Source organism: Ailuropoda melanoleuca, chromosome 3 (genome assembly GCF_002007445.2).
Source record: "Ailuropoda melanoleuca isolate Jingjing chromosome 3, ASM200744v2, whole genome shotgun sequence".
Lineage (NCBI taxonomy): Eukaryota > Metazoa > Chordata > Mammalia > Carnivora > Ursidae > Ailuropoda > Ailuropoda melanoleuca.
Genome location: NC_048220.1, coordinates 73,295,927 through 73,301,926, shown reverse-complemented (window position 1 = coordinate 73,301,926; position 6,000 = coordinate 73,295,927). Strand labels below are relative to the sequence as shown.

General features: G+C 37.8%; 1 pseudogene; it reads right to left on the bottom strand.

Annotated features, from left to right (window-relative positions):
* Window positions 1-2,272: 2,272 nt before the first annotated feature.
* On the bottom strand, window positions 2,273-2,742 carry LOC109490792 (annotated as a pseudogene).
* Window positions 2,743-6,000: the final 3,258 nt, after the last annotated feature.

Sequence of the window (6,000 nt, the reverse complement as noted above, 5' to 3'; positions counted from 1 at the left end):
TCTCAACTCAACAATGCTGACTTTTTTAAATTAATTTTTAAAATTTTTTGCTTCTAAAAGCATTGGAGGCAGCAGGCAGCATTTTTTTTTTTTAAAGTAGAAATAAGTTATAGGACTACCTAGGAAAACAAGATTTACTTGTTCTGGAAACTGATATGTGTATGGCAATGTATTACTGAATTCACTTTTCTCCTTCCTTGTCTCCAAGACCAAAAGGAAAACATATTGTGTTACTTCATTCCCATGAACTAATAAAAGGAGGCTTATTAGTTCTTAAAGTTTTTAGACGTGAATTTTATATAAAAGTCATTGCATGACATAATAAGCATTATCTTTATAGCAGGTATGTGAAAGCTGCACAAATGTTTTTCATATTATATTGAGGTAGGCAAAACAATGGCTCCTCATAACATCCATCTCCCGATATCTCGAGGTGGGAGATGGAATTAAGGTCCTAATCAGGTGACCTTAAAATAGAGAGATTATCCTGGATTGTCTAGGCTGAATGTTACCACAGGGATCCTGAAATGTGGAAGAGGGAAGCAGGAGAGTCAGCGTCAGAATATGTGAGGTGAGAAAGACTCAGCTGCCCATTTCTTGCTTTAAAGAGAGAAGGAAAGGAGACTATGAGACAAGGAATGCCAACACCTTGATTATAATCCAGCGGGGCCCCTTTTGGATTCCTGATTTTCATATTATAAAACAATAAATTTTTGTTGTTTTGAAGTCACTAGGTTGTGGTAATTTGTTAAAGCAGCTATAGGAAACTAATAACACCCATCATATTACCCCTTAAAAGCTTACAAGAATGGCACTGTCATAGAGATGATATTCATCAAATATTATATTTCCTACCCTCACTTACAGTTTCCAGTCTCCTTGAAGTTAGATGTTACTCATTTTGGCCAATGAAATGTGAGCAGAAGTGAAATAGGTCCCTTACAGATCAGATTCTTTTCTTCTCTTTGTACGGTTCAGATGGTACGACTACAAGATGGTAAGTCCTCAATCACCCTGGGCCACAGACTATATATGTGGCAGAGCAGACACTCTCAAATACTTGTTGAACATGCAGTGAGGCTAGACAAAAATGCTTTATTATGTTGAGCCACCATAATTTGAGTCGTAATTTGTTACTGCGATATGATCTAGTTTATACTAAAAAAAAATACGGATACCAAATTATAGCTTAGTAAAAATCAGGGACTAAGTTTCTCTGATTTCTAGAATTCCGGCTTAAAGATAGAGTTTAGAAAATTTAGAAGACTTCATGGCTAACATTCCCTTAGACTGTTACATCCTACCTACCGTTTTAGCACACAAGATTTCCAATTCCAAATTGTGCTCTCTGGCTAGTGACTAAGAGGAAGACTGTGTATCCTATCGAAAAAAGCCATACCTTCTTAATGAACGATGGTCAGTAGCCGAATAAGATGCAGTTATTCACATTAACGACTTTTTTTTTTTAAATTTATTTTTGCTTGGAGGTAATTCCACCTTCACATGAAAGTGGCTGGGGCAGAGTCTATAGTAATGCCTGGCAAGGAGTCAACATTTCTCAAAGATTTTTGACCCTCTCATATGCCTGAACAAATATTTCTATAGCAGTTGAGCATTCTCTAAGAACTAAAAGTTATGATTTTATCTTAGCCTAGAAGGTTTTGAAGGCAAGATGTTGCCACTTTATCTAGTCAATTATAGAAGTACTTTAGTGTGAATTGGTTACTAAATTAACCAAAGGTGGCCACTAGATTGTTTATTTCTTCACAGAGTTCTGGGGCTTCTTATTGTTCTTGTTACACATCCAGTGTTTTTAGCATGGCCCAATTAAACAGAATTTTATCCATTCTGAGCTGAATTGCTTTGTGTATCACGGAAAACGGTGCTCAGCGTCTGCTAGCCACAGATAAACTAAACCCTGGAGCAGTAAAACATCCTGAGCTGCTGCTGCCCTTTGGAGCCCTGCGACCCAGGCTCCCTGCTCAGCTGTTGAGTGGCATCACCTACCCATCATTTCGGTTGTTGGTAGGATTCAGTTTTTCAAGGAATGTTGGACCATCGGCCTCAGCGGCTCACTAGCTTTTGACCAGAGGCAGCTCTCAGTTCCTTACCCATGTGGGCTCACATCATAGCCCTTGCTTCATCAGAGCAGCAAGCTAGAAGAGCCACAGGGTAAGTGCAGCCAAAATAGCCTTCTATAGCCTAGTCTCAGAATTGACATCGCATCAATTTTTTTTTTATAGTCTTGAGATCTTTTATTTTCCTACACTTATTATGCCATGAATTCATAGGAAATGGGTTCCAGCAGCTCAGGCTCCTTTCCATTGGTTCTCACCAAGTGTGCTGCTCGGAGTGGAGCAGGTTGGCACTCCCGTTGGACCCAAATACCTTTCTCTTTGGCTTCCTTCTTTTTCTGATCATTGTCCTTCATATGCTTCAGGAAGCTACCTTATCTCTTCAAGTGCTTAATATGCTCAATATGTACATTAATTCTGTTGGCAAGAATCTTGCCTTTAACTTGTTTACAGCAATGCCAACAGCACGCTGGGTAAGGTTGTAGAGTTTGGCATGGTAGCATTTGTGGGGTGTTTCTTCTTGAACAGTCCCATTCCCTTGAGGTCTACAATACCACCTTTCTTGTAGGTTCGTATGTGTGGCCAAAGAAACAACTGAATGTTTTCTAAAATGCCTAGAGAACATACAACAGGTACCTCTCCTCTTTTCCTTTGTGTTGGTCATTTTGGTGAAATTACTGGAAGATGGTGGGTCTGGCTGAAAGGTGACACCTTATCACTTTTTTTTTAATTTAAAGATTTTATTTATTTATTTATTTATTTTGGAGAGAGAGTGAGAGAGCATGGGCAAAATGAGGAGGAGAGGGAGAGGGAGAGAATCTCAAGTGGACTCCCTGCTGAGTGCAGAGCCCACACTTTCATGACCCTGAGATCATGACCTGACCCGAAACCAAGAGTCTGATGCTTAACCGACTGAGCCACCCAGGCACCCATCTCATCACTTTTTTAAAAAGTTAAACTATAACTTTATTCAGATGTCACCAGTTTTTCCACCCAGGTTCTGTTTTAGGACCTAATCCAGGATGTCACAGTGTGCTTAGTTGTCATGTCTCCTTAGTCTCCTTGATCTGTGATCATTCTTCTCTTGTGTTGCATGGTCTTGACATTTTTTAGAAGAACTGGTGGTTTTTTTGTAGAATGCCCCTAAATTTGTGTTCGTTTGATATTTTTTCATGATTACACTGAAGTTTTGCATTATGGGAAAGATAACGCAGAAGTGATTTGCCCTTTCCATTCCATCATATCATGGATACATGATATCATGTATTGCCAGTACTGTTAACCTTGATAATTTGGTCAAGTTTGTATACACCAGGTTTCACTCCAGCAAATTTCCTTTTTTATCATCTCACCCCCACCACTTTTGGCATATATTATTTGTCGGAGACAAGTCATTAATTCTAGCCAGTGCAGACAGGGGAAGGGGATGACATAATGGCATAAATACCAGAAGATAGGGTTCATTGAGAGCCGTGGCAGAAGCTTCACAGCCTACTCTGAGAGGAAACGTATGGATACAGTGGTAGGTAAGGTAAAGATGTAGTAGGTAAGGTAAGGACACAGTAATGCACATAAATGACTTAACATGTTGCTGTTAAGCTGAAAGGTAGCTATTTTGATGATTATTACAATGATAACTCTTTTGTGGCTTTCTTTTGAATTGATTCACTCAACAAATGTTTGTGGACCCCTTATTAGGCTAGAACAGGAAATACAAAACTCCTCTGGTTTAGGATATTAATATTAACAGGTTAAAGGAAATATTTGTGAATTGTGATAAATGATATAAGGAAAGTAATCAGGACAAGGTGATACAGAATGTGTATTTGTGTGCATGTATGATGATTATTTCAATCCAACAGAAAAAGCCTTCATGATATGACATTTATTCTGAGATTGAATGCTGCAAAAACATCAGTTTTACAAGATCCTGGAAAGTAACATTCTAGGCAGAGAGAATAGCAAGTACAAGGGCCACAAGGCAGAGAAGAGTTTGTTATGTGAAGGGAATAGGAGAACCTTATGACTCAAGCATATTTAGCAAGGGGTAAAGTGTTATGAACTAATGTTGGAGGTAGGCAGGAGCTAAAACATATAGGCCCTGTAGGCCATGGGAAGAACAGTATTTTACACTAAGTATGACGGAAAGCATTGGAGAGTTTTATGAAAAGTAATAAGTCTTATTTTTATAAATATTGTCTCACTGCAAAACTATATAGAAAACTTGCAAGAACAGTGCAAGGAAGTTCCATACACCCTTCATGTGAGGTGAAAATTGTATGACAATGCCAGCTTTATATTATTCTGACTAGGTGTATTCTATTCAAAACATCTGAAGTGGTATACTGGCCTTTACTTTTCTAGAATTCAAAGAAAGACAACGTTTCTATACCTATTACATAAGAACCAGAAATCATAATAATTAGGTTCCCTTCTCTTTAAATATTTAGATAATAACTGCAAAAATGTTGGGGGGACGATTAAGATCTTCTCTAGTATTTACATTTAGGACAGCCACAGATTCGTACCTATTGGATGATGGGAAACCATCTTCCGGATCACCCTCTATTGTCGTGTGTCATTCCAAGTAGCCCTCATGAACAATTTCTATTTTACTGGTTGAATTTTATCTTAGGATGTTTGCCTTTACTCTTGACTTTTTTTTTTCTTTTTTGACAAGGAAATACAGGTATAAGTTTCTGAACCATGGACATTATAAAAGTATGCATAAATGATTCCAAAGCTTTGATACCAACTATGATGCTTAAATATTATGGCACATACATTATAGTAACCAATTAAAATGTATGCTTACCATAGCTTCATGTTTATAGCATGCCATACCTGTTGATTTATGACTTTGGTAAGTCTCATGTGGCATTTGTTCAATATTCCTTTTATATTCAGGTACATTATTTGGGGAAGCATTTGTTAGTGCACAATTGTGTATGACTTAGTGTTTTATGACTCATTTCACTCCAAAGCATATAGTATCCTCCTCTGGCTTCATTCTTCCTTTCTCACTTTCCACCCACATCCCAGAACTGACTCTTTCTCTGCTAACACGTACTTTGAATGCCTTAGACACATAAAGAAAACAAGAATCTAGGTAAACAGTATATCAGAAGCGTGAGAAATCTTTTGTCTATTCAGTCAAGGAGTACTAAGAAAGGAAGGTAGTTACAACCAACAAATATCTTAGGCAGTGAACTCATGAAAGGTTCCAGTTAAAATACAACACGGTCCATTTATTTGCTTGCCAAAACCTGGAGGTAAACATTACTCCTAAACTATGGGAATAGGTTCAGGGGAAGGAATGAAAGTGGTCTAGTGAGAAGACAACAGAATTCTAAGTATGGTTCTGACCCAAAATAGATGTTTGATGAAACAAATTTTAACTAAGTTTATGTTCGTGTCAGTATTCTATTAAATTAATGGATGATTACAGATTTTTAGCATCGTTCTACTTCAGATTTGGAATGGGCTTCAGTGGCTTCAGACTTTAGTCTATCCCATTTTGTGAAGCTCTAATTCTACGGGTCTTAAACTATTTTGTCTCAGGACCCATTTATACTCTTAGCACTTATTAAAATTGCAAAGAGCTTTTGTTTACGTGGGATATATCTATTGATGTTTATCATATTAGAAATTAAAATGAACCAATTTAATGATTCATTTTATTTTATTTTATTTTATTTTGAAGATTTTATTTATTTAGTTGATAGAGAGAGACAGCCAGTGAGAGAGGGAACGCAAGCAGGGGAGTGGGAGAGGAAGAAGCAGGCTCCCAGCGGAGGAGCCTGATGTGGGGCTTGATCCCAGAATGCCGGGATCATGCCCTGAGCCAAAGGCAGATGCTTAACCACTAAGCCACCCAGGTGCCCCTAACATAAATATTTTTAAGATTCAATAATTATAAGCCAGA